At 56.5% G+C, this 14,786-nt stretch overlaps 1 protein-coding gene across 7 annotated transcripts in view; it reads left to right on the plus strand.

The window, feature by feature from the left end:
* The window catches only part of BCOR (BCL6 corepressor), a 59,656-nt gene that overhangs the window by 3,839 nt on the left and 41,031 nt on the right, over nt 1–14,786 (plus strand). The window lies entirely within an intron of this gene.

Consider the following 14,786-nt stretch of genomic DNA (forward strand, 5'->3'; position numbering starts at 1 on the left):
GTAGCCACCTTCAGGTCCCGTCAACTTGTCCCCTGGCAGCTCGGCGTCCTCTGCCCCACGGGGCCGCGTGTGTGCTCACAGTGTGGGGCAGCCCTTGGCTCGTTGTCTGTGCAGGCAGGAGCCGGGCGTACCTGCCTCGGGGTGTTTGGAAGCCCACGGGAGCACACATACCTCGTGGAGTGTAAGGGCAGGTGGAGAGCAGGGTCTGCGTTGAGGCTCGGGTGGGTTGGGGGTTATTTGCAGCTCCTGCGTGCATGTGTGTGCTTCCTTTTGTGCTTGAGACGTCCTCGGTGGATGAGATGAGATCCTGGCGTGCAAGCCTGGGCGGTACAGATTAAAAGCAGTTAAGGCTTTAGAGCGATAGATAAAAGCTGGTTTTGTTGGATTCGCCTGCAGCGCAGACCATTCCCATCCCTCTTTGTCTGAGCCCTGGTTCCGGGCGCTACAGCCTTATTGGAAATGCTCCCGAGCAGTCCGCAGCCAGGGCAGCAGGCAGCTCAGCGCTTATTTACACGTCACATCTAAATACATCTCTAATTAGATAGAAGCAATGCCGGAAATGGCAGATTTGTTGCATATCTAATAGAGACCAGTGCAAACAGACTCAGCAGGGTTTCCCTCCCTTCTCCCCCCCCCCCCCCAAAAAAAACCCCACCATCAAGACCAAAGCAGTAATCTGAGAGCGAACAGAAATGACTTCTCCCATTTGAGCGCATTATGAACCACACGTTGGCAAATGTCTCTAATATTTAGAGCAATACTTAGGATGTGTGAGCTGAATGCCCAAATATGGACTGGGTCTTGAAACAATACTGGTGCCTTGGCTTTATTCCTGTGCTGGTGGACAATCTAGGCTCCGTGTCACACGCTGTATCTGCCTTTACCAGGATGTGCCAAGAGCTGCAGCTTCTCAGGCAGTTCAAAATTGCCATCCCTTTTCCCTCCTCTTTCTCCACTCCATGATAATTCACTTTTTAAAAAACTGATGAAGCAGCCAAGGTCCCCTAACAGCAATTAAGCTTCAGGGGCTCCTGTACAGTCTGTACAAGCAAACTTTCTGGATCTGTGCAACTGCAAGACCGCATGAAGTTGTTGACATGCTTTCATGTCTCCGTTTGTGGAGAAAATGGATGCAGGCCACCACAGCCCAAAATAATGAGTGCTGCACATACCAAAGTAGTCCTGGCAATCTGTGGCTGTCGTTTACAAGGTCTCTCAACTTTGACCGATGAGTGGCCCCTGCAAAGACAGGCAAAAGGCCTGCTCCAGTTCAGGTCATAGCTGTAGCAGCCACGTTGCCCTCAGAGTAAATGTGGCTTGGAGTATATCGATGATTGGTATAGAGGACAGGTGATCTCTGATTTCTGCATGTCTTGACAGAGGTCTGGAGTCTTGCTGGGACCCTGCAGCATAGTTGGGTTGGACAGGTGATGTGTGATTCACACACCACAATAGATCATGTTTTAGTGCGGGCTTGGAAAGAGCAGCATGAAGCCGAGTTTAATACTTCCTCCTTAGGCTGGTGTTGCTTTAGAAATAATTGATGGTCAGAGTGGGCCTGCTCCCCTCTTTCTTGGTGTCGCAATAACCTGAGTAGTGGTGTGGAGAGCTGGGCTCACCCCTTTTAGCTCTGCTGAGCAGCGCTCGCTGGCTGCATCGCGTGTGTGTGCCGGAGGCAGCGCAGAGGCCCGGGCTGCAGGCAGGGGGAGTTCCCCTGGCCGTGAGCAGATCCCGTTAATCCTCTGGCCTTTCAGGGAACCGGCTTACAGCAACCGCTGCTCCGGAGCGACCTTTCCCTCCAACCCGACCCACTCAGGTCCCCAGGCTGCGGCGGGCAGGGACGTCTCTGCCAGGGGAGTGTGTCTTTCGTGGGGGTTTCTCTGGAGCAGGCTGCCAAAGCTCCTTTGAATGGCTGAGCAGACGAGGTGGGGATGGAAAGGAGGCCAAGAACTCCTTGCTAATGTGGCTTTAGGAAAGTTCTGCTGGTTTCCAGCAGGGAATTAATTTTTTCATGTTTGCTGGACAACAGTTCTTGGCTGAGCGGGGATTTTTTTTCCTCTCATCTCTTCCAACGCTGGAAAAGTTAGCGAGTGAGAGCACGCCTCTGTACCTGCCTGCCTGTTTTCTGAAACTATTGTCTGAATTATTTGGGACTCTCCCTTTGCTCTTTGCACCCCAAACCTACCTCATGAGCTGACAGATTTGGTGCTGTGTGATTAGACATGCAAGGAAGTCCGTTTGGAGAAGATCCTGACAGCATGAAATATAATTTGTGATCTGAAAGACAGTTTTCAGTATAATCTCATTATGCACCACAGACTCCCGTGTTATTTTGTAGAAGGCGGACAATGATCAATTTACATTGACCTAGGGCTGGGCGAGCTTTTAGATGGTAATTGCCATATTGATTTGCATGCAAAAAGAAGACCTGCTAAAATTAAAGACCGGAAGCTAAATTAAACTAAATTTATTGTCTAGGTGCAAACTAAAAGACTTGTTAAAGTCTAGGGTAGACTTGGAAAGCTATGAAATTGAGAGAAACATGATTCTCATCCCTATCTCTCCGGAAAATGAATCTACATGACGGAGACTGGGGCTGCAAAGACCCCATTGTGAGCGGAGGCACACAAACCAGGGCTGTTCCTTGTAAGCCCTGACTCCCTAAACAATCGGAGAATAAAATATCTCCTCTGTCCAATGAAAATCTCGGCCTGAATGTTGGGATTGTCGTGCTAAGGAAAACAAAGCTTTATTTGGATAAGACAATTAAAGTGGAAAGAGCAGAATCCACCAGCCACACTGGGAACGGCTCGTATAAAGAGCCGAGTGTGTTCAGTAGAGCACAGGAGAAAGGGGGAGGTTCGGGGCCACGCTGCGCGGCCAAGCCCACACTGGGAAAGCCTGGCATTGTGCTTCCTCTGCCTGCTCCCTGGCCAGGAGAGATGAGAGTGCTCCCAGCAAACATGCTCTCCTTTCCATGGCTCCTGCTGCCTTCAGAGCAATCTCCCACATCCAGGAGCTTCACTGGCACAGTGCTGTGGCAGGGTCATTCCCCACACACCTCTAGACGGCCCGCAGTGGGTTGCAGTCTGCCAGTCAGCCTTTTCTTTCTCAGAGTGTATTTTGCTTTTAGTTTTCAGCTGGAGTAGCTCTTGCTCTTACCTCAAGTGCTCATTTAAGGCTTGGGAATACCTCAACTGGACGTTTTGTATGTCTTTCAGTATGTGCATATTACAAAACATTTGGGCCTGCATCCTCTGTTATAAAAGTCAGAATTCCAACTTCATGGGAGTTTTGGAGTAGCCAGTACTTGGCACAGTTGATAGAAGAGAGAAATACACCTGTACTTGCGCAGAGAGCAGACTTCATGCTTGGGACAGCCCGATGAGTGTCCTTGTGTATGTGTGGACCAGGTGCTGTGGGGCTGCCTGTCCCTCACCCACTGCTGTGTTTCCCCTGCGTTCCCTGGGAGTGGGGTGGCATTGTAGCTGGGAGTCTCCTGGAGGGGGGTGAGAGAGCTTCGTGGGGCTTGTTTACTTAGGGCTTGAGTATGGCATTTGCCTATGATGACAGGTAGGGACAGAGAAGTGAAATCAAAGCTGTAGGGGCATATTCTCAGCTCTCCTTGAAATTAGCAGAGAAACTGTTAATGGCACGGGAAGGGATGGGCTGAGCTCCTCTAAGTGTAAATTCTCTCCCTGAGCCAAACTTTCTCCGTATGAAAGCTCCCAGCTATGGAGAGATCCTACAGGGATCTCTGATCCCCAGGCAATCCCCTTTGCTCCCACGCCCCGGTGTGCTGTGTTGTGCTTTAAGCCTCTTCGGCTTGCCCACAGCGGTAGAAGGCTGACCTGGGTGTTGGGGAAAGTCCTTCCCACAGTCTTCGGTCCCCCAGGCTCACCTTGCTCTGGCCTGGTCGTGCTCCCCGTGCAGCGTGTTTCAATAGTCAAGCACAAAGTGGATTAGCAAAGCCCCGTGCAGAATTAAGCAGCCCGGTGTGAAGTTATGCGGAGCTCCGCCTGGAGGACTGGCCTGCCTTTCCCCGCAGACCTCCTCTGCTGTGCCATGCTGTGCTTTGCCGTGCCAGGGCAGCCCAGGGCCAACAAGCAGGGATGGAGACCCTGGGGTCTCCACGCCGCACTGGGCGAGGAGAGAAATAGCTCTGGCTAAAGTTGGGAGCAGCAGGGGAAGCCGGAACAATACTTGCAAGCAGGAAGTGATCTCCCAGGGTAAACGTTTTAATGGAAGTGTAACCTGGCATTGCACAAAAAACCCAACCCAGGGTGGCTGCTGCCAGCTGGGGAGGATGCAGGGCTCGGGGAGATGCGTGGGAGGCTGTGCTGTGCAGTGCCAGGGGCGCCCACAGCGGAGCAATGCGTGTGGAGCTGGAGGCGGCTGTGGTGCAGCCTGCCCTGAGCAGGTGGCTGAAGGTTGTCTTATTTTAGCTACAGAAATATCTCTCTAGATCCATTACTGCAAGATCTCGTTTGCAATAAACTGTATTGGCTCCCCTCTTTATACAAATTGCTGGTATGAAAGAAAACCCAGCCTATATGCATGGAGGCAGGCATGAGCTAGTGAGATCAGGTTTCCTACTGAGCTCCCGGAGGAGAAGTCAGCATTTGATTGAAGCTACACTTGGTTCTTGGTTCCCAGGGGACAGCAGCCCTGAAACACGAGAGCCCTCCCTCCTTTTTTTCCCCCTTCTCTCTCTTCTTCCTCTAAAAGCCTTTGTGCTGAAAGAGCCTCAGTAGGCACGAATCGCCCGTCTCTCACAAGACTCTGTTGCAGCCTTTGCTGACATTGTTCTGTTAGCAGTGGTTTTTACCAGGCCAGCAGATTTCTAGCTACGTATAGGCAATGAAGAGTCGATGATACTGACCTGCGAGTACATACTGGCATCTTTGGTCAGTGAATCAGATTCAGAAGTCGATTGGAGACTTATCACGTTGGTGTGAAGCACCTCACCTGCCTGGGGAGTGCTGCCCTTTGGCAGGAGTCAGGCCCAGATGGAGACGTGCTTCCAATAAAATCAGCTATTTTTCCTTTCTTGTGCTGGCTCTCAAACTGCATATAGGTACCTAGAAAGTGTTACTCCATCAGCCTCTTCAAGAGTTTGTGTGGGACACAAATTTCAGAGGAAGTTGCTGTGTCTTGGATTTCACTTAAGAGACGCATAATTTGGGTAATGCCAGGAGTCAGACTGGGTACAGAAAGGTTTCCTCGAACAGATTTATTTTTCCCTTGCTTCTGTAAAGTAAATTCCACCTCTTCTCTAGCTTTGCTGCAGATGTAAAAACAAGTAAGGGCAGGGAAGGAGGTACGAGGATTTACACTCAAATTCCAGCTGTGCCCAACAGAAGGCCCACTGAGAGTGTGCAGTGCACTCCTTTGCTGCCAGGTGGTTGTATCGTGAGCGAAGCTGGAGTCGTGCTTTAGGTTATTGGCATCTTTTTTTCCTTGCCTTACGATGGAAAGGGAGGAAGGTGGAAGCGCCTCTCAGCCAACCGGCTGCGCGGAGGGGCCGGGGCTGCCGCGGGTTGCGGGGTCACCGCCCGGGGCAGGGGTGGCGGAGGGGCCCCTCGGCTGGAGGTTCGCTGCCCCAGCAGGTCGGACCGGCGGCCCGGGGCGAGGCGACCGGGCAGGGACTGTGAATAACCCGACTTTCCCGGGGAAGGGCTGCTCGGGGACGCGCCGCGGGGGCGAGCTCACCATGTGCCGCGGGGCGCCGCGCAGCTGCAGGCGCGGCTTTCCCCGCTACAGCGGGGTTCCCCCTCGCCCTTCCCAAAAGCCAGACCGAGAGCGGAGCTCAACTTCTGACTGAAGGCGTTTCGTCGGGAGCGAGTGCTGACTGGAAACCCCTCTCCGCTGTAGGGAGTAGCTCCGCGGCGCTCGGGACCCCGCCGACATCGCGTTGGCGGAGCAGCACCCCCCAGCCTTGGCCCGCAGAATCCCCCCGGAGCCCCTCCGCCTGGCCGACCGCCGGGAACAAGCACGTTTCTGGCCCCTGGGCGGGGGAGGTGGGTAGAGGGTGTTCCTTGTTTCGAGTAAACCAGCTGCAGTAGTTGATGGTAAAGCAATGAAGGCAGACACAATGCTGCTGTTGTTGGTTTGATCTCTAACTGAGGATTGTTAGTCTGGGTTTAACTCTGTGGCAAGGCGGGGTGTGGGGGGGGAAGGCGAAGGCTGTTTACAGCCAGTGCAAATAATGTGACAGCTGTTGGAGCGCGAAAAGCCCGCGCCTCGCCGGCACTCGCACACAAAAGCTCTCGCTGCGGCCGGAGCGGCCCCGGGGCCGCTCCGCCGCTCCCGGAGGCACCGCCCGGCGCTGCGGGGCCCGGCGGGACGGCCGCGGGGCTCTGCGGAGCATCCCGGGCGGCGGAGGGGCGCCCAGCATCGTTCCCTGGCCGCCCGCCGCGTCGCTTAAGCAAACGCCACTGGGCGGGGAGAAGCGTCCCCCCCCACCTCCCCCGACCCCCCTTTCCTCCTCCGCTTGATTTACAAGCGCAGAGAGGCAGCCGGAGGAGCGGCCGGCTCCGTGCCCGGCCCCGGCACTGGGAAATCCCCCCCGGCGGCAGGTTTGCGCCGGCCCTGGTGACTTCGCGGGAGCAGCGGGAGAGGCGTCCCGGCAGCCCCGTGGGAGGAGGGGGCAGCCCCGCTCCGAGCCGCTGCTGGCCTCGGGCTGGCCTCGGGCGTAAGGCGGTGCTGGGGCTGGCAGCCCGTCTCCCTCCCAAACACGTGTTGGCAGAGGAGAAGTTGTTATCGCTTGAGATGTCAGCATGCGACCCCCGATAACCTGGACGCACAGGGACCCCTGGAGTAGGTCTTCAGTGTAAAACTCCTCGTGCATAAATTGCCCGAGCGGCTATTTTCTGCTCAAAGCCTCTGCATCTAAGCCCCTCCTCGGTTTGCCATCTGAGTGTAGGATATAAAATGTAGTCTGTTCTTGAAGTTTGCTCCAGTACCCAGAGTGATCTCCTGGCCCTTTCAGAAGAGCCTCTGGAAAGTCAAGGGAACTTGGAGAACTGGGTTCTGGCCTATATTTGTACCTGACATAATTTCACTACCTACGAGAATCGCTGTGTTTTATATAGTAAGTGACCTCCACATACTATTGGCTTTTTGACGACGCGGCCCTGGGGTGGAAAGCAGGTGGTAAGGGGAGATGTTTATTTCCTCTCCCACCCCCCTGTGTTAGTAATTTTGGTCGATGGGTTGTCTTTATCTATTTCTCTCCAGTCAATCTATTTTTTTTTCTCTTTTGGCCTTGACTGTCCCCTTGGTCCTTTATGGATTATGCTGTGCTATTAGTGGCAAAAGTACACCAGTAGTCATTCAGCAATTTTAGCATCAATTCCTATAAACCGGTGTTTTATATGACATGTGCCATTTTTCTGCAAGAATACTGCTTGTGAAACTAGTTTCGCCTTGGAGCAAAGGCGGAAAGATAAACAAGCCTGCATAGCCAAAACACTTGCATAGCCAAAACACTGGCAATCGTTGCCTCCTTCCAAATCTTTTAAAGTCACGGAGCAATATTTTCAGGATTATGCTGCCTGCCTCTGAGGAGGGAATGTCGCCGGCGTTAAAAAAAAAAAAAAAGCTAATGCAAATTAGAGAAAAATAATTTTCTTTCAGCGATATGCAATGTATTAGTCACTTGTTATCATGCTTAGAGGCAGACCTCATTTGCGCGTCTGCCAACTCGTTCACATCTGCTCAGAGCTGTTCAGGGCATTTTAACCTTGGCGGTGTCGTGTCGTAGTCCCACGGATCAAGAACGAGTAATTAAAGCTCTAAGCAGCAGCAAAAAATTCATAGCCGCCCATCTGCATCGCAGTTGATTCGCTGCTTTGTTTCGGTGCGGAGCGCCGGGATGGGAAGGCAGGGCCGGCGGCGGCCTCCGTGCTGCCCTCTTCTCTGCCGGGGCACCGCCGCCACCGGCAACTTTATGTCCTTTTTTTTTTTTTCTTCTTTTTCTTACCTTTTTTAAAAAATTATTTTTATTTTACAATTTTTCACGGAAAAACCGAGCGTTGCTGTTGGGATTCCTTTTCTCTTTCCCCGGTGCTTTCCGCAAGCCGAGGCGGGCGGTGGTTGGCGCTGGCTGTGCCCATCCTGGACGTTTGCCTCTAAAGGTCTGGAGAAGGTTGATGTGAGGTCGGGACACGGAGTTGCAGCGACGTTTAGTCGAGGTGCTCGTAATGCAGCTTTCGTAACCGAGGGCTCGCCAGCGCTTTCCAGAAGTGCTCGGGAAAGCGATTCCCGTTAAAGAGAAACGTTAGCGCCATAAACCCGACATAAACTTTGGGGCGAGGCTAATTTTTATGCATTGTTCAGCAGAAACCGAGCTGTTTGTTTGTTGTTGGGAGGAGGAGGGATTAAAAGAAAAGAAATTAAAAAAGGAGGAAAAAAACCCAACTTCCCAAGCACTTTTTCTTAAATGCGGCCGGCGAAGGTCCCCGTGCCCTGGCCCCGGCCCCGCCGTGGCTGAGCAGACAAAGCCCTGCGGGGAGCGAGAGGCTCCCAGGCCGGCCTCGCTAGGTAGAACGAGAGACGGAGGCACCTAAGTTTAATATTTCCCTGTTGTGCGCCGGCCATTTGCTGCATGAGGCGCGGGAGCCGCCGTCCCCCGGCGGGGCTGCGGGGCTGCATCTGCGGGGAGGGAGGGAGGGCCCTGGGGGGAAGCGGAGGGAGCCGCTCCCCATCCCCTCAGCTCCGCGAAGCTGTTGCTCCGCAAATGAGGGAACCACAGGCCCTGTCAGCCGCAGTTATGCAAAATGAAGTCGTCCGTGATCAATATCTCCCAACGTCCCCGACGGATGCATGGGGGGGGCCGCCCCCGCCCGGCGTGCGGCGGCGGCTCCGCGCCGGGGAGCGGTGTGCCGGGGTGGCCGGAGGGAAACCAAGGGCGTACGTCCCATTAATCACTCCCCCCCCGCCCCCCCGGGGGTGCGGCGGGGACTGGGGGAAGGAAACGGGGGGCCGTGCTCCGGTATTTCTGCAAGGATAACGTTGCGGAAGTGAGCGCAGGCCTTCGCCCAACTCTTTCTCGCAGGAGCGCTGGGACTTTTGTATTCGCTGGGGGGGGCTCCCCCCCGTCCTCTCGCCTCATAAGTTTCCCGAGCTATTGGGGGCGGAGGGGGGCTCGGCGGAGCCCGGCTAATGGCGAGCCCGTGGCGCTGCGCTCGCCCAGCCTCCCGCGACCGAACAATGGGGGACGAGCGGGGGGAAGGGGCTGGCTTGGTGGTATTTTTCTTTTTTTCTTTTTTTTTTTTCCCCTCCCCTCTCTCTTATTCTTTCTATCCCCCTCCTGGAAAGCAAAAGCCATACGGAATAAAGGCAACAATGAAGGGCTCCCGGGATGCCGAGTGCGCGGCGGGTTAATGGGCTTGGGGGGGGGGGGGGTGTCGCGCAGGCCTTCGCTTTTCCTTCCCCGCTCCGTGAATGCGGCCTTAGATTACCTGAAATGCACATTTCTGCCTGGCCCGCGGTGTGTGTGTGTGTTTGCATGTGTGTGTGTCCCTCTCCTACTGCTGCCGCTGCTCCTCCTGCGCAGCCCGGGCTCGGCTGCTGCCTGTTGTCTCTGGCAGCAGCAGCAGCGGAAACCTCGCTCCCGTGCGTGTGTGTGTGTGTGTGCGAGTGAGTGAGTGAGTGTGTGTGCCTAAAATGGCGCGGACGGCCTGGGTAGGGAGATGCCGCGGCGGGTGGGCGAAGGAGGGAGCCCGGGCTCTCGCCGGGGGGCCCCCTCTGCCCGGGGGCCCGGGAGGTTCCTGCGACTGAGCCGGTTTGCGGCTCCCTCCCTCCCTCCTCCGCCACCGCCTCCTCCGGCAGCCTTGTTCCCGGCACGGCCGGAGCGGCGGCAGGAATCCCCCGGCCCCCCGGGGGGAGCATCCCGCCCGCCACCGCGATGTGCGCTGGCGGGGGACGGAGACATCGCCCGCGCCGGGGGGGGCGGCTCTGGGGCGGACTCCGTAGCCGGCGGTGCAGGGCTGCCAGTGCGGCGGACGGGGTCGGTGTTTCCCGCGAATCTCTGGGAAATCCTTCATGCAGTGATGCCTGAAAGTTGGGTACCAGCTGCCTCACCTCTCCCCGCCGTGTGCGTGGGAGCCTTTGCAGTCTCTCCGTCGCACCCCCTCGATGTGTTTTAACCGGAGAGAGGGAAGGGGGGGATGGGAGCGAGTGCCCCCGCCATGCAAAATGTCCCGTAACCTTCAGGTGTGGGCATCGCCGTGTGCCGAGGTAGCTTTGCCCCCCCGAGGCAGCCTTGGCCCCCAGGGCGCCCCGACGAGGTGTGTTTGTGTGGGTCCGGGTCTTCCCCTGGGGCTCCACGGCGGGCAGTGCCGTGCAGGCTCCGGGGGAAGGCAGCCAGGGTTATTTGAAGGATCGCCAGCCATTTTAACTTTCCCTCATTGGCCTCCTCCCCCGCCCCCTTCCCCAGTTCCTAGGCTTATCATTAATTGAAAACTTTCCCCCCCTCTCTCTTTTTGGCTGCCGCCGGCGCTGAGAGCGATGCAATGATTCGCCTCGCAGCATATGGGAGAGGGGGAACGCGCCGCTGCCGCTACGGCTCTGCGACTGTCTGTGCAGGGTCCAAGGCGTGACAGGCGGCGCGGGGGGAGCGCGGGGGCCGCCGCTCCCTCGGGCCGCCTGTGCCGGAGGGGCCGCCCCCGCCGGAGCCCCCTGCGGGCGGGGGTGTCTCCGTGGGGCCGGAGCCAAGCGCAGCCCGGCGTGGCGGTGCCCGGGGCGGGGAGGATGCCCCGCGGGTGCTGGTGCGGGTGTTGGCTCTGGCTTGGCGGCCCCGGGTGCCCTCGGTCGGCTCCGCCGCGCCGTGTTTACACGGCAGAAAGTCCCGGTCGCTGTTCGACACGTGACGGTGTGGGAGCCGCGGTGAGGGGGGGACACGGGGACGACGGGGGTGGCTGCGGCAGGAGGCTTAAAAATAGACGCCGACCCCCTTGCGCTGCCTGCACGCTGCCTAAACCGAGATGCACTAGTCGTGCATGACTCAATATGTATTTTAAATCGGTTTAGCGATCTCGCTGGCGCATTGTGCTTAGCTTTATGGTTAAATGAAATGCCACACGTCCCGGGTAAAGGTCAAACTTCTTCTCTAATCCGCGGATCCGTGCGGCGGCTACTTAGTCTGCAGCTTCCTCCTCTGGTTTACAAAACGTGTCACTAGCGGTGACTGCCGTGTGGAGGTTGCAAAAAATAACCCACAGTATTTTTTATTTTTATATATATATATGTATAAAAAGCGCAACCAAGCCTGTTCTTTAAACACTTGTCTAATATTAGATCGCTGGCTGCTCTCAGAGCTTTATACGGCGCATTGTAAACGGTGCAGCAATACGGTGTCTCTGAAGTCTCCTTTCTAGCAGCGGCACAGGTCGTTGTTTTTGTAACTCGTAAATATGTAAGTCGGAGCTACAAGATAAACGAGGTACCTAAACACATTCATAAGCATCAACTCTGTATTTAAGCTTATAAATACCGTGCGAGCGCTGCCCTTTAAATCAAGCTCCAGATGAACGGGGCTGAGGGCTAATCGAAGTGGATCGCTACGAGTCCCCGATTGCTGTTCACTTCTCTCTCAGGGATTTTCACAAATCTAGAAATGATCCTTCCACTGGCCTGGAACCGGGCGGCGGCGGGGCGGAGGGGGGGGGGGGGAGTGGTGGTGATGTGGGGGAGGGATCAGAGCCGCGTAATTTATTGCATCGTTTTTAATATCCGAAAGGCCGGGTTGTTTGCCTGCCGCTCCGTCGGTGCCATCGGCGCTCGCAGAAGTCTTTTTTTATACCCCTCGCAGCCCTCCCCGCCGGCTGCCGCTGCGCTGCTGCTGCTGCTGCCGGCTCCGTGGCTTGTGCAGTGGAAACTGGCGGGCTGCCAGGCGGAGCTCGGAGGTGGAAAAGAGTAAAGGCGCCAAAAGGGAACTCGTGCGCCGCTGCAATTCTCCTCCCGCCCCGCTTCCTGGCTCGCTGCAGCCGCCGGCCCCGCCGGGCTTCCTCCAACCCCCCCACCCCCCACCTCCCCCTACCTCCCTCCCCGGTGAGACTTTCACCTCACAAACTCGGCGCTGGGCACCCCGGGGGCATGGGGATGGGGGGGGGGGGGGGAACTGGGAAGGGAGGGGCCAAAAGAAAGCTGTTTTGGCCCGAGTAGTGATGCCATCCCCTCCTCTTTCCCCCGGAGGCGCGGAGAAGTGGAGGCTTCCACCTCCTCCTTCTCCCCCCTCCCCGCGGGCATCGGGTTTTTCTCGTTTCCACGCCAGGAGCGTGTTAACAAAACTTTGCTGCTGCTGGCGTCAATGGCTGCCAAAAGTCTGTTGACGTTGCGAGGGAGACCCAAACGTTTCCCTTTTTAATCAGCGCGGTGTGTGTCTGTGCCTGCCTCTGCGGCGCGGGGCCGGCGGGGCGCGGGCTGCGCGGGCCGGTGGGTGTTCCCGGCAGGGCTCGGCTCGGCTCAGCACGGCACGGCTCGGCACGCCGGGGCCCCGCTCAGCTCGGCAGCACGCCGGGAGGCAGGTTAGTGCTTGCAGGCGCTTTTCACAACTGGTTTCGCACGGCGGCATCGCTGCGGAACCGCGTGTGCGTTGCGCGTCTCACTCCCGCCCCCCTCCCCCCCTCCCCGCGCCTCCCTCCCTCCCTCCTCCGTGCATCACCGTCTATATTTAGCCGCAAATGGCTTTATCGGCCAGACACCTCCCGGAGGAAATGCCGTGCGCGCTCCGGCTGCCGAGCCCCGATCCGCGCCCCGCCGCGCAGCGCGGCGGGGGCAACCGGGGGGGCTGCGGCGCCCCGAGACGCGCCGACGGTGGCCCGGTGGGTGACGGGCGGGGAGGACGAGGACGAGGAGGAGGGAGGGAGGAAAAGAGAGACGTGTCCTCGGTTTCCTCCGTGCGCTGGGGCGCTCAGCCTGCCGTCGAGGTTGCATAACGGGACCGGCTGCGCCCTCCCCCGCGGAAGCTGAGTATAAATAGGTGCGGTGCCCCCCACGCCCCCGCCGCCGTCGCTGCAGCGCGGAGAGCTCGAGGAGCTGCCGGCGTTTGGCCGAGCCGCGGAAGTCCCCTGCGAGCCAGCATCCCCGACGGGCTGCTGCCTGCGGGGAAAAAGAGGGGGGAGAGGGTCGGGGTGTGCGAAGAGTTAAGAGTCTGCTGCTTATTACAATGAAATTATGGCTGGCAGTGGCGCCGCTTCTCGTTCAGCAGACCTCCACTTTTAAACAGTTCACAAGAAGTTCATCAGGGCGGTGATGATTATAACTGCACACATGCGCACCCAGGGCGGGCAGCGACAAGGGGTGGCTTTGGGGAAGGGACTGACAGCCCTCGAGGGCGCGGGCTCTGACGTGCCCAGTGGCTCCCAGGGCATCCCACCACCTCCCTGCGACCTGATGGGCTTTGCCCTCGCTCTGGTGGTGGGACATGGAGCCTTCAGATTACCCGCTGTGGCTGGGGAAGCTCTCGGCCGCCTGTGCAACTTCAGCCTTTCGCTATCTGCACGTGTCAGGGGATTGATGGGCTCTAATTCAGGCACTGTGCCTTATCTTAATGATACACTTCCACCGAGGAAACCAGGCTGGGCACAGGCCGGGCCTCTCTGAGGAGAGCGGGGCATAGGGAGCAGGGCCATGTGCCACCGAGGCCCTTCTCTGAGCTGGTGTCCTGGTGTCCGTCCCTCACAGATAAGGCAGCACATGGGGTGGCTACTAACCTTACGTAAAACCCTAAATCACTCTCTCCATGCTGCTGCTGCCTCTATTGAAAACATTACGAGCGGCGCATCTGGAAACCAGTAAATCTGTCCAGAAAACGTCTTTCCAGTGAAATAGCTCCTTTTGAATGATAGTGTGCTATCTAACCTCCACGGATTTTTGTTTCCTCACAGCAATTTGTGCGGACTTCATTAGGGAAAGCTAACTGTTGTGGAGAGAGGAGGGTCAACATGCCATTTCATTAATATACATTTGTTCCAGACGTGGAGTTTTGCACAAAAGGCCTCTCTGAGGGGAGAAAAAAGTGTTGGGGAACAAGGCTTTCCTGCCGTTTCAGTTCTTAAACCTCTCTGAACGTGTGTGAAGTATTGTGTTAAAGGCCCAATCTGGGCTTCTTCCCCATTAAATGCCAAAGTGATCATTTGCATATTTTGTAGTCTGACAAAGGATATGAGTTTGCTGGGGAAGCATGGATGCTTTGGGAGACGTTAAGCATTAAACTCCCAGTGGTCAATCGCCCGTTACTGGTTTGTGTGTGTGTGTGTAAAAGGAGTATCATGCCTCCTGCTTAAAGGCTTCTATTTTTGTGAGAGAGGAAGAGCTGAGGGATATCCTGTGCATTAAAGGCTCCCCCTACTTATTAACCCAGCATTTAGCAGCAGGATGCAGGCTGAAGCTCAGTCAAAAGAAACGACTCAACCTCCGAAGAGCAATTAAAATCTTGCACTGGAATAAATCATGCGCCGCGATAATCCTGTTAATAAAACGCAGCTTGTCCTGACACTTCGCTCATGCAGCAAACTAGAATTTAATGTGAGCGGAGGTGGCATTAGGCAAGGTAGAGGGGAGGAAAAACCTTTCCCTCTCTGCTGCTGGACGCGAAAGTGTGGTTACGTTTCACCTGCCTCTCCGGCTGCACACGGTGCCGATCCTCTTGGACTGCTAATATTTCTCCAGTGAGCCCGCTAATGATTTCTTTCCCTGGAGTGAGCAGGCATCATTGAATTACTGAAAGCACTCGCAGCAGCAGCAGCAGCAGCAGCAGCAGCAGCAGCAGCAGCAGCAGC

The sequence above is a fragment of the Corapipo altera genome, unplaced genomic scaffold (genome assembly GCF_003945725.1).
Source record: "Corapipo altera isolate COAL_440 unplaced genomic scaffold, ASM394572v1 0, whole genome shotgun sequence".
In the NCBI taxonomy this organism is placed as follows: domain Eukaryota; kingdom Metazoa; phylum Chordata; class Aves; order Passeriformes; family Pipridae; genus Corapipo; species Corapipo altera.